This window comes from Crocodylus siamensis, chromosome 1 (assembly GCF_052110815.1).
Source record: "Crocodylus siamensis isolate JL-2025a chromosome 1, ASM5211081v1, whole genome shotgun sequence".
Taxonomy (NCBI): Eukaryota; Metazoa; Chordata; order Crocodylia; family Crocodylidae; genus Crocodylus; species Crocodylus siamensis.
In genome coordinates this window covers 182,587,965-182,600,897 of record NC_143395.1, presented here as the reverse complement: position 1 = coordinate 182,600,897, position 12,933 = coordinate 182,587,965, and the positions used below count along the sequence as shown (strand labels likewise).

The window sequence follows — 12,933 nt, the reverse complement described above, 5'->3', positions numbered from 1 at the left end:
GTCTTTCATACTGTGGTTATTCTACACAGTGCTGCCTTCTTCCCAAGGAGTCCCGTCTGCCGTTACACCCTGATGCCTCTCAGCAGCACCCTGCATCATTCTGTCAGCCCCTAGCCTTATCCCTGCTGGTTCTGCCTCCATGTTCTGGCACAGACCCCCAAAGAATTACCACTGTCTGCCTAATTGCAACTCAACAGTGTTACAAGCAGGCGATGCAGCAGCAGCACTGGAAGGAAGAGGCTGTGGGCTACAAAGCTATTAGAGCAGAGGTTCCCAACCCCTGGGCCGCAGTCCAGTACTAGGCTGTGAAGGGTTGGATGCTGGTCCACAGGAGGGCTGGCTGCAGGACTGGAAGTCCAAAAGCGACTGGCATGCTGCAGACTGGCAGCCAACCCTTTTTTTACTCGGTATAAAAAAGGGTTGGCTGCTGGTCCATGGTTTGCCAGTCCATGGTCTAAAAAGGTTGGGAACCACTGCATTAGAACAGCAGTTTTCAACTTTTTGAGCTGAGCCCACCTTTTGAGCCCCTCCCTCCACCCCTTGCCCCTCACCTCATAGGAGCAGCACAGCCAGGCACAGGGTGCCCCTCACCCTAGCATCTGCTTCGACTTGGCGGGGTGGGCTCCACCTGCCATGACTCCACCTCCTGCCTTGGCCCCGCTGAAGCTCTAGGCTGTGTGCCCACCACAGAAGTGCAGCAGCCCACTGGCAGAGCCTGTCCAGGGATCCCTATCACCACATCCCTCCCACAAGCCTACAGTGGCTCTGGCTCCTTCAAACTTTGTGTCCGCACCCCCCTGCACTGCACCCAACTCCCCCAAGTTCCTTCATGCTCCACGAAGGAGCGCACCCCACAGTTTGAAAACCTCTGCATTAGAGAGTGTTCCCTGCAGGGTGCTGCACTTGCACTCAGCCACCTGCTGCCACTGCTCTGCTGTCCTTCAACATCCAGCCTCATTCAGAGACCGTTTCAGTCAAGCTCCTGTTTGCTTAGGTTTTCTTTTTTTAGGGGCAGAAGTTTTTACTAAGTGCAAATTTATGGACAGTTGGCCCTGTCCGCACACAAGGTCCTATTTACAGCATACTGTGCTGGAATATGTTCTTATAGTCAGAAGGCTTATTTTTCTGTTCAATAAGAGGAATAAGCCAAATAAGGTAAGGGACTTAGTACTAGTGTAACTGTTTCTGTGCTAGGGGTATGTGCCATTTGAGTTGCATATTTTATACGCTGCTCTGCATGTCCTTTCACAGCATTTAATGAAGTGAGCTCAAGCTTACACGTTTCTTATTTTAGTTCATCAATAAGGTGCATCTCTAACCTACTTTCTGCCTGCCTTCAAACTAACACAGCTAACTACATCTCTGCTCAACCAAAATAGTTTACGCTGGTACAAATACTGCTTTGACCAGGGCTCAGTAGGCATGGTTCTTATCTGCTGCTTTCTACCCGATCGTAGTTAGGCTGGTGTCTGTACTGCACTTTGGTTTTGTTCAGGTTATTTTATTCTAGTACTCTTGTATGATCAGTATGATCCTTTTTAACATCCATTTAGTGGTAATAAAATTGAAAAACACCGCTAGTTAATGCCTGGCATAGCAAGGCCAAACTCTAAGATGCAGGCAAGACGCTACAAATGTCCCCAGGCAATTGTGACAATGCCCCTTAATTATCATCTGTTATCTAAATGCCAGGTTGGTTTTTTTGCTGCAAGTGCTTTTAGCACCAAAGCGCAGCTACTGCAATCTCAGTTTAGTCTAGAATAAGATGAGCCCTTTTTTTCCCTAAAAATTGTTACTCGAAACTTGGGTACAAATCCTCTTGGAGGTCTAACACCAATATGCGAACCTGCTGCATATACCTGTTCCCCCTACATAGAGTGTGCATATTGTATTCTAATCTGTATTGCTGTGTATGTTCCCACTGCCAGTTGGTGTTTAATCTGGACTGTGTTAGTTTCTCTCATGGGTGTAGACTCTGTATTATCAAATACAGAAAGTAACAGGAATTCAAAAATAAAACACCATAGTGGCTATTTTGCCTCACCAGGGATTTTTTTCCTTTCCCCTCTCTCACTCAGGAACGAATCGGTGGTATCGCTTGTTGGAGAGGACTCCCAAGGAGCTCCTGATTAAAATCCTATTGCCATATTTCAGGGTAATTGTGATAACTTTCTTGAGTTTTGAAACAACTGCATCTTGCTAAGGGAGCTGGTCATATCAGTTGTGTAAGTAATTTACCAGGCACACTCCAGGCTTCTATTTATGGGTTATTTATAAACAAATTTGAATGTCTAGCAAATGGTTCACCGAACAGTTCAAACATACACATTCCAAGTGTTGGGATTTGGGCCTATCTTCAGTGTACTCACTATTCATGAGGCATGATTAATCACTAAACTTGCCTGCTATTTTTCCTGTGCCCTAAATAGGTGATCTGAAACATTTTAACAGGATGATAATAAATAGCAGATGACAAATTGTGAATATCGGTATTCATAAGAGCAGATATTTTGCAAGCAACCTTTCGCACAAATGTTCGTGAACAGTGAATAATAAGAGGCACACACATGGTCAAGCTGAACAGCTGTTTGTAATTCAAATAAATGTTCATAAATACTGTTTATGCAGCATTCGGCCATCTCTGCTGTTAAATCAATTCTGGCAGATGTGGTTTATCCCATAAATCTCAAAAAATGTACAGGTGAAGAGCCAATTTCTTGCCTTTGGAACAGATCAAATTGCCTCACGTAGCTGATTTATATTAAAAAAAAACAAATTCTACAGTCATGGAAAGAAGCATGCCCCCTACTTGCCTCAGTCCCCCCTACAAAAATACACCACCCCTCTTTCCAGATGTGCAGTTGTAAAGCTCTGCTCTCAGTTATACTCAGCAGAGTTGAGGGAGTTTTCCATCCCACTTTAATACCAGTGTAATTGCCCAGCAATGTTGGTTGCTTCCTGATCAAAAGAATAGTTATTCCTTAAAATGAGAGGTAATAAATAACATCCCCAGTGTTTGATCCCTGCCTCTCCACAAGCATAAGCACACATGGGACACCAAGTTTTATGTCTAACAAAGTGTGACTGTGTTGTTGAAAATTTCTTGTGTTCCCGTGTCTCCAAGTTGCATGTAGAGATGTAGCAAGTGCTGCACAAACTTCATTATAAAAGCCTGATGCTTCAGTCTTAACCTGTAATATGTCTTGCCTCATTTGAGCAGAGACTTTATGAAGTATTTTTTGTGCTGATACATCTTCCAGGAGCAGAGTCAGTCAGACTCTAGCTACTTTGACTGAAATCATCTCATGGTGAGCCTAGTGGACCATCTTGTAGACCCCACCGTCAAAATTCTTTCTAGATAATATAGGTTGCAACTCTTTTGGATGTTGAGACCATGCAGAAAGTAGATTGGTTAATGTTAGAGTTGCATGAGAGCCTGGGTGAAAGGAAGCTTTTGGACAAACCTGTTCTTTACTGTTTCTTGATTTTGTAATATAGTCAGTTATTTTGTGAAGACACTCTGAATAAACAAGTTCTTTAAACCCAGTGGCTTCAAGGCCAAATTTGAAGTCCAATTCACTTTTAGGCAAAATTCCAGTGACCTCAGTGAACTAAAATGACTTCAGGGCTTGGCCTTTTGGGAATAATGTTTTTTAAATGTCAGTTAATGTCGAAGGCTGATTTATTTATTTATTTTAATTATTACTAATATTCTGTTTTCTTCCTTGTTTTGGTTTTATGTTGTGTTATTCCACTGACTTCACTGGAATTATTTGATATTTGCTTTCTGTTTCCACTACTACTGATGGGGGTAGTATTTGGCTCTAACACACTGGCCTCGAACATCACAGAATATGTTTCCTTAAGTCTTAACATTTTGTACTGAGCATTTTGTCTAACTGTTCTTCCCACCCACACATCCATAAAGACAAATGAAGAAACGACAGTGAACAACACAGTGGATTTGAGAATGTGGTTACTTTAAAATAACCAATGTGACATTATGTTGGAACAAAAATTATAATTTGAGTACTGCAAAAAAAAAAAAAAAAAAAAAAAAAAAGTGCCTTATGTACACTGCTGAGCAAAAATGTTCTCATTGTCTTCAAAAACATGTGGATTCCTGACTAATGATATCTGAAGGTTTTCGTCCCATTGTAAAATTAAAAGTGAAAACAGGACAATTGTCCAGTTCAGGTAATAAGGACTGGTCTGCTAAATACTACATCTTTTGTGTGTGTGTCTATATAAGGTCCAGTCATAGATTCATAGGTATTAGGGTTGGAAAGGACTTCAGCAGATTGAGTCTGACCCCCTGCCCTGCGTAGGAAAGAGTGCTGGGGTTAGATGACCCCAGCTAGGTTCTTGTCCAGTCTCCTCTTAAAGACCCCTAAGGTAGGAAAAAGCACCTTGGAACCCAATCCAGATTCTGGCAACCCTTACTGTGAAGTTCTTCCTGGTGTCTAATCTAAATCTGCTCTCCGTCAGTTTGTGACCATTATTTCTAGTTACTCCGGTGGGTGCCCTGGTAAACAGAGCATCTCTTATTCCTTGCTGCTCCTCCCCTCTCCCCCCTCCATGAATTTGTAAATGGCCACAAGATCACCTCACAGCCTTCTCTTGAGGAGGCTGAAGAGATGCAGGTCCCTCAATCTCTCCTCATAGGGCCTTACCTGCAGGCCCCTAACCATATGAGTGGCCTTCCTCTGAACTGTCTCAAAGTTATCCTCATCCCTTTTGAAGTGCAGCGCCCAAAACTGGATGCAGTACTCCAGATCAGCCTCACCAGGGCTGCATAGAGGGGAAGTATCACCTCCCTGGACCTGTTTGTCAAGCACCTGCTAATGCGTGATAATGTGCAGTTAGCTTTACTGATCACTTCATCACAGTGATGACTCATGTTTATCTTGGAGTCAATTATGACTCAGCAGCACTGCAGCAGAAAGGGATCTCAGAGAGTGTCATCCCCCAGCCTGTAAGTTTGTTGGCGATTCCTTCTCCTTAGGTGCAGCACTTTGCAATTCAGCACGAACAAATGCATCCTATTCTGTTCTGTCCACTTCTCCAACCTGTCCCGATCCGCCTAGATTCATTCCCTGCCCACTAGCGTGTTTACTTGATCCCATAATTTAGTGTCATCTGTGAATTTGAACAGAGTACTCTCTCCACACCCTCATGCAAATCACTGATGAAGACATTGAACAGCACTGGTACAAGAACTGAATGTTGGGGAACTCCACTGCCCACATCTTTCCAGGTCGATGCTGACCCATCTACCACCGCACTCTGGGTGCATCCCATTAGCCAATTTGCTACCCACCTGACCGTGTAATCATCTACATCACAGCCTCTCAGTTTATTTATGAGAATAGGATGAGATACTGTATTGAAGGCTTTCTCAAGATCCAGGTAGATGACATCTACCCCATCCCCTGCATCTAAGCATTTTGTGACCTGATCATAAAAAGAAACAAGGTTAGTCGGGCAGGATCTACCTGCTGTGAACCCATGCTGATGTCCTTCAGCATTATTTTTCCTGCTGGACTCCCACAAATATGATCCTTAATAATTTTTTCAAAGGTTTTCCCAGGGATAGAGGTGAGACTAACTTGTCTATAGTTACCCAGGTCCTCCTTCCTCCCCTTCTTGAAAATAGAGACCACATTGGCCCTTTTCCAATTCTCTGGGACCTGACCTGAGCATCATGCATGCTCAGACGACCATGCCAGTGGTTCTCCTATGACACTGGCCAATTCCTTCAACACCCTTGCATGAAGATCATCTGGGCCCACTGACTTAAACACATCTAGCCCCTCCAAGTGTCCCTTCACTAAGTCAGGGCTAACAGTTGGTGGGCTGTTTTCCCTCCTGTGCTCATCTGTAATCCAGTTGGGAGATTTTCCTGATCTGTGTTCAGGAATACGAAAGCAAAAAACTCATTGAAGAGCTCAGCTTTATCCCTCCTATCTGTCACCAGTTACCCTAATCTGTCCTGTAAGGGTCCTGTATTACCTTGTGCCACCTTTTTCCTCTCTGTTTTACCTGTAGAAGGACTTTTTGTTGTCTTTAATTTTCATTGCCAGCTTTGGCCTTTCTGACTGCCTCCCTGCAAGTAGCTACCCCTTGCTGCCTCCTTGGTAGCTACCCCTTGCTTCCACAGCCTATATCCCTCTTTTATTGCCCCAAGGCTTTCCTGGATTTCCCTGTTCAGCCAGGGGGGTTTCTTGGTCCCTTTGCCCCCTTTTATCCACAATAGGATTGTCTCCTGCACCTGAAAGATCACTCCCTTTAGGAATGACCTCCCTTCCTGGACTCCCATCTTGCTAATGCCCTTGATCATCAGTGCTTCACTAATTAATCTCCTGAGCATATTGAAGTTGGCCTTTCTGAAGTCTAGCACTTCTGTCCTACTGGTTGTCTTTCCCAGTCCTGCAAGCACTTAGTGTTAGACTCAAACTCCATAGGCATAGAGCAGGGGTAGGCAAAATGCTGGCTGGATGTGGCCCGCCAGGCCATTCTATCTGGCCGGTGGGGCCCCTGAATAAATTTAGAAAATTAATGTGTATCTGGCTGCCTGCCATGTGGCCCTCGATGGCTTGCCAAAACTCAGTAAGTGGCCCTCTGCCCAAAATAATTGCCCATCCCTGGCATAGAGTATCTCAAAAGGTTTGTTCGTGGTTGGGCCTCCCATGCTCAATGGAGGTGTCAGATAGACAGCACTGCAATTTAAATTCCCCTGTATATCTAAATATATGTAGACCTGCTTATACTATTACCCTTTGTCACAGCCCTCTGGGTGGAGTTTCCAGCTCTCTGGATAAAGTGCTGGTTGATGACTCAATTCCTCTGTGGTCCTTGAAAGCTGCCATAGTTTACACATACTGAAAAGGTATGGTTTCAACAAGGTAGTGTTCCTATACATGGTAGTGTTTGTTTGCCTGTCCTCTGTGAGTAGAACACTTCAAAATATTTTTGGACCAACAAGGTCTAGAAGTTTATTAGACTCCTAATTCTCTCCTCCAGAGAAGTTTGGTCAAAAGGACTTGAGCATAATTATATATTTACAATATAGTAACACAAAACACTAAATTAATTGTATAACCTCTGTATAATCCATCAATATGCTTAAAATTAAAACTACAGGAGGCTTTCAATTCTCTCTTTATTTTGCATCATCAGAGTCTATGTTTCTGTGAATAGTGCACAGCCTTTCATTTGCCTCCTGAGGTGATATGTTTCTCATTGTCTTCAAGGCATTTGGATTCCTAACTAGGATTTGTAAGAATCATAAAAAGTAGGGCTGGAAGGCAACTCCAAAGGTCAGCCAATTTAACCCCCTCGCAGAAGCAGTATCGTCCCTATCCAAACCATCCTATACACATCCACTGTGTAACCTATTAGTAAAACTACATGGTCAGCCCTGGTGCTACCACAAACCATAGTACCCTAACCTGCCACAGGAAAAGCAGGAGGACAATGACCAACGTCCTGATGCTATGAGGGATGGTAAAATATGCTCAAGAGATCCGAGGGAAAAGAGCCACACCCCACGCTGCTGAGGAAGGTAAAAACTCCCACAGTCTTTATCAGTCTGACAATGGGGTAAAAATCCTTCCTGACCACAAATATGGTGCTTGTTTTGACCCTGAGCAGAGGGGCAAGATTTAAGTTCCAGCAGAAGCATTGGTACACTCCATTCAAAATTCCTAATCTTGGCTGCTGCCAGTACTCAGTGCTTCTGAGGGAAGTGAGGGTGGAAGGGAAATGAAAAGAAAGAAAAAAAACCTTTGACATGTAGCAACAGTGGGGGCTGGGGGATCCTTCCTAGCCCATGGAGCAACCAGCAAAGCTTAGACACATTTGGAATACCCATAGTAGAGCACAGACATGTAGCTATCAGTTATGAAGTCACATCCCCATTAGGGATTAGAATTGGTTGTTCATTATAGTCCATGCAGGTGATTAAACCACAGTTAGATAGTCATTTCCATAAGTTACTGATTTGTGGTACAGTTAGACCAGTGATTAACAAAGAGGGGAAAAGTTGGTCTCCTGATTTCTACAGAAAAAAATTCTCTCTGATACGTTGGGGCTGTTTCTGTCCTAGTTTCCAGAAACATTGGCTGTTTAACATGAACCTAGTCATACCTAAGAGAAAAGCAACAGTTACTTAACGTGCATTACATACTGTGCACACATCTGCCAAGATTTGAGTAGCCTCAAATACAACCCTTGAGAGCGCACAGTCTCTCTTCTCCTGTCCCAAGCAGGGTGAACAGTTGTAGGTACTCAGAGACATTTTTGTCCAAGATGTAGATCTCCTTCACTCCTAAATGCTTGGAGCAAGTAGAAGTAGGAGTGGAAGGTGAAATACGCAACTTCCAGACGCAAGTGGTCAGATCTCTGCTTCACAGACACGTAGTCTATCCAGTGTCTGGGAAGAGTTTGGGGAACCTGGAGTAGCTGAGTATGGGACTTTGGCAGGATGATATTCCACACACTTTCAGATCAATCCTGTGTGCCAGAGTTCAGAACAGTGACTTGGATTGTGTAGAAAATGTTTTCTGCCTTTTTTTTGATAGTATAGTTGGGAAGTAGGCTGGAGGAAAACTGGTCTGTCCTGTATAGAAGTGTAGAGTCTGGTGCCTGTATATGCTACTTTCAATTTAAGTGGTCCCATTTTTCATGGCTAGGAATCAGTACACTGATATTTTTTTTTTTTTCCCCTCCTCTACCCTAAGTAGAAAAAAAACAATTACTGATAGTAACCTAATATAAAGAATTGCTTTTCCCTAAGCACAAGGAGTAAGTGACATTAGGTGAGGCTAGTGCAGTGTGCGCACGCACACACATGTGTGTGCACCCCCCCTCCACTGACTTCTTAAAATATTTTTATTTATTTATTTATTTGCAACAGTTTAATCTTTTTTTATTCAGTGTTATAATTCATGTGGAAACGAACGAGTGGTGAATGTATCCTCCTACAAAATTCAGTTGTTTGCATATTTCTCTTGTTATTTGGATAAGAGGTTTGCTACATAGAGTTAGGCATTTGAAAGCTTACCTAATTCTATCATAGCTATGCAGTTGGTCCAATAAAAGATTGACCACCCTAAGAAATCCTTGCCTCTCACATAATGGTATCTAGAAAGGATGTGCTATAATGTTGTTTGTTGACTAAGGTAGGAAGAACAGTTCTGTCTTGCAAGAGAACTAAATAGGAGAAAGCTTGAGGATCATGCAGTGAAGTTTTTTAAATCAACCCTACTATTTAAGAGAGCATTTTAGAATAGGGTGGCCAAGGATTTAGGGATGAGAAAGAAGGCTGTTCTGTATAATTTTGACTTGGAATTTCCCAACTCGTTTTTTCCTCTCAAAATATCTCTCAGCTTCCTAAAGTACTCTCTATTCATTTAATGTCCTTTTTGTGTTGGGTGTTGGGAAGCTAAACTGCCACTCAGTGATATCTCTCTCTTTTTTTTCCCCCTGTAGAAAGCCAGATAAAAATATTCAAGATTTTGCTACTGTTTATCAAATTGGTTAGCGTGTTATAGTTGTAGAAATCTTTAATTCACTTCAGGTATTATGGAAAAAAACTGAACTTTTAGTCAATGTGAGGCTCTTTTTGAGGATTTTAGAAGAAAATGGGGTAAAGTTGGGCCTACTGGAAATTTCAGCAATACATTTTAACTGGGTGGGTGTGGCCAGCACTTGCTAATATTTCTTTGCTAAACTATGTGAAATGTTTTAGGTTATAATTAGTGGTGCAGCAGTAATTTAAGATTTTTCTGCAGACTTGTTTTGTGCCTGGTCTTTTTCTTTTTTTTTTTTAGCCTGATCAGGGATTTTTAGGTCTTTAAAAACAGAAATGTTCAAAATTTCAAATAATGCAGATACAGCTACTAAAGTAGAAAAATGGGTCAGAAAGCCATCTTTCAAGTTATTCTGATAAAGAGACCAAAGCTTGAAAGTGATTTGAATTGGACTTCTTTCTGTCTCTATGTTTAGGGTAGCTGGAGTGGCTTAAGTAATGTATTAGTTGCTTCTTTGGGATCCATTATGTTCCAAGTTTTGTGTAGTTTACTCGACTAACAAGTAGGATGTCTTGGAATATTTGTATTCATTGAACTGCAGATACCATATTTGTCTTAGAACTTTTTACAAATTCCTATGGTTCATCAGCAAAACTACAAAGTCCTTGACAATATTTTTTCCAGGTATTGAGGAAACCTCAAATTCTGAGTCTCAAAAGCAGCTGGTCTGAGTAGGTGCTCGTTTGCAGCTCTCATTAACTTGATCCTGTTGTTTTTCTGTGTGTGGCCTCTTTGGGCATTGCCTTCCCCAAGACAATGGTCTTTTTGCAGTCTGGGATGTTAAGCTGGCATGTCCCTTCAAACCATAGTTCAGGGGATTGATGATGATTTCTTTATTTAAGTGAGTTTCCTTTGGACTGCCATGTTTGAACAGTGATCAACTTGGGTATAACACTCCAGCATGAGTACCCATTAGATAGTTCATGTACTTTAATTTGACAGAGAAACCTTTTCTTAAGTTATTAGGGACCATAGCAGAGTGGCATGGTATTGGTACAACATGGCAAGAATATTTTGTTTTTTAATCCTTGGTTAGCAATGTATTCAGAACCCAAATAGGCAATGACACTATGGTAGCTTGACTGAATGATTTTCGGGGCTGGGTGTGAGTGTAGATGAGAGGGAGACAAAGAGCTTATGCCCAGGTGGACAGGAAACTTGTGGCACTCTGTGACCTTGAAAGCCTCAAGCTGCCCAGGTGAGCCCTAATCGGTTGGGGAGAACACCAGTTTACTCTCCAGCAAGTGTTTCATCTATTGCAGATTTCCAGAATAGGGGTTTCCCGGTAGTTCCTGTTGTACAATGAAGAGGAAAGTAGATTTCAGCTGTTGAGTAGATCTCTGGGTGGGAACTCTCTTGTACTCCTAGGAGATTCTCATCTGGGTTTATACTCCTTCCCCTCCCCCCCCCATGATTATTTTTTTTTCTTTTGTGAACAAATACCTAAAGAAATTGCCAAAAGGGACTAACAGTAACACCATGTTCCCCGCCAGTTCAAAAGATTATATGGTACCCGGAATTCTCTGACATAAGCCCTGCCCTTCCTGTTTCCTATGAGAATCAATGTCTTTTTTTGTGGTCCACTTACATGTACAAACTCCTAACTTCACACAGTAAGAGCTTGACGTTGGCAAGGTCCCATCTGAGAAGGAGGGCCTATTCTGACAGCCATTGAGAAACATGTGGGAAGCATTCTGATTCTGGTGCACGGCCAATGAAGGGAAGTCTCTGCCTTGTAATAGGGACTGCATTACTTCAGGGTGATGTGGATTAAAGTCTCTTAAGGTACAGAGTTTTTTTTCCTGATATAGAGGCCTTGAACAGTACTGTGGACCAGTGGTCATTAGTGACCCCTTAAGATAATAAAATGGTTTCACTTCAGATTTACTTTTCTTTTTTTATAGAGCTGTTTGACTAGAATTAACTTTTTTTTTTCTCTAGCACTAGTAGTCTTAAGTATGCCTGTGGATTCTAGAGAGAAGTGTTTTTCCTACAGAATTGTATTTGGTGGTTAATAGTGCCACTAGGAGGAAGCTAAAGGATGGTTATGAGTTCCTCAGTTCATGCTTAAGGTGTTACATTATGGGTGAAGCTAAGCTCTCTCCTGGGTCTCTTGCTTAAGAATTAGAAAGATAATGGAAATCAGAATGTCACTTAAGACTTGCCTACTCTCTACTCTATTCTTGCTTCCTCTCTACTACATAGACTATCAAGGCATCTGTATACTTCCAGGGTATTAAAAAAGCCTGAATATATCTAATACAAAGGTATGGAAATCATTCAGTAGAGTAGACCAAATTCTGGTTTTGTTTGTTTTTAATTATAATATATGACCTATGGTATGGATATAAGGTAAACTACTATGATGTTAAAACATCTATTGATGTTCAGGTCCTGCTGTACCTAAAAGAGGTGCGTAGGAAACAAAGGACAAAGGCCTTTTTTCACAGTAACTTAACAGTGAGACTTTTACAGGTTCTGAGTGGTGCCCTAGGTCTGGAGTCAGTGTCTTCAGTCAAAGTTGCATTGTTTACTTGGTGGTAACAGGCTTGAACGTGTGCAGAGAGCTTTAGAACAGGAGTAGGCAAAATGCAGCCCGCAGGCTGGATGTGGCCCACCAGGCCATTCTATCTGGCTCCCGGGGCCCCTAAAAAATTTAGAAAATTAATATTTAGCTGCCCCTGGCTGCCTGTCATGCAGCCCTCGATGGCTTGCCAAAACTCAGTAAGTGGCCGTCTTTCCAAAATAATTGCCTGCCCCTGCTTTAGAATATCCTCTTCTCTATCTGCCACCTTTTTCATCATTACCATTCTTTATTATTTCTCTGAGTACTTTTATCCCTGTTCCCCTTTAAGACTACATTCTAAAATGATTCCTTAGGACAACTTCAGGTTCTGCCCTTTTGTTTCAGTTTCTTGCTCCTTCCTGTCGCTTCATGTTCCCTCTCTTCTTAGAATTATTCATAGAACCTCAGGAAGTCATCTTAGTCCAACCTGTTGCTCAAAGCAGGATCATCTTTATCTAAACCATCCCAGTCAAGTGTCTAACTTCTTGAAACTGTCCAAGGAGTAGCCTGATCTGATACTTAACCAGCCTCATAGTGAGAGAGCTCTTCATAATATCCGACTTAATTTTTTTTCAACTGTTAGTTAACTGTTAGTTAAGATCATTGCTTCTTCTCCTGTGTGTCAGGGGGGTCCCTGCCTTTCACAGTCCTGACCCAGTGTTCCTCACTGCTCCTGCCTCCAGACCCGAGTGCCCCAGTGTATGGGGTATGGGGGGGGTGCCTAAGTAGCCCCTTGCAGGCTGGAACTCTGTCAGCCCATAAGAGAAAAGCCAC

General features: G+C 42.4%; 1 protein-coding gene across 4 annotated transcripts in view; it reads left to right on the top strand.

Annotated features, from left to right (window-relative positions):
- Positions 1-12,933, top strand: part of PELI1 (pellino E3 ubiquitin protein ligase 1) — a 70,924-nt gene that overhangs the window by 19,216 nt on the left and 38,775 nt on the right. The window contains exon 2 of one of the 4 annotated variants that reach the window (XM_090050532.1): positions 2,079-2,155. The exons of the other annotated variants lie outside the window; for them this stretch is intronic. The gene's annotated coding sequence lies outside the window, so the exon portion shown is untranslated. The remainder of the gene's footprint in view (positions 1-2,078; positions 2,156-12,933) is intronic. 4 annotated transcript variants of the gene reach the window in all.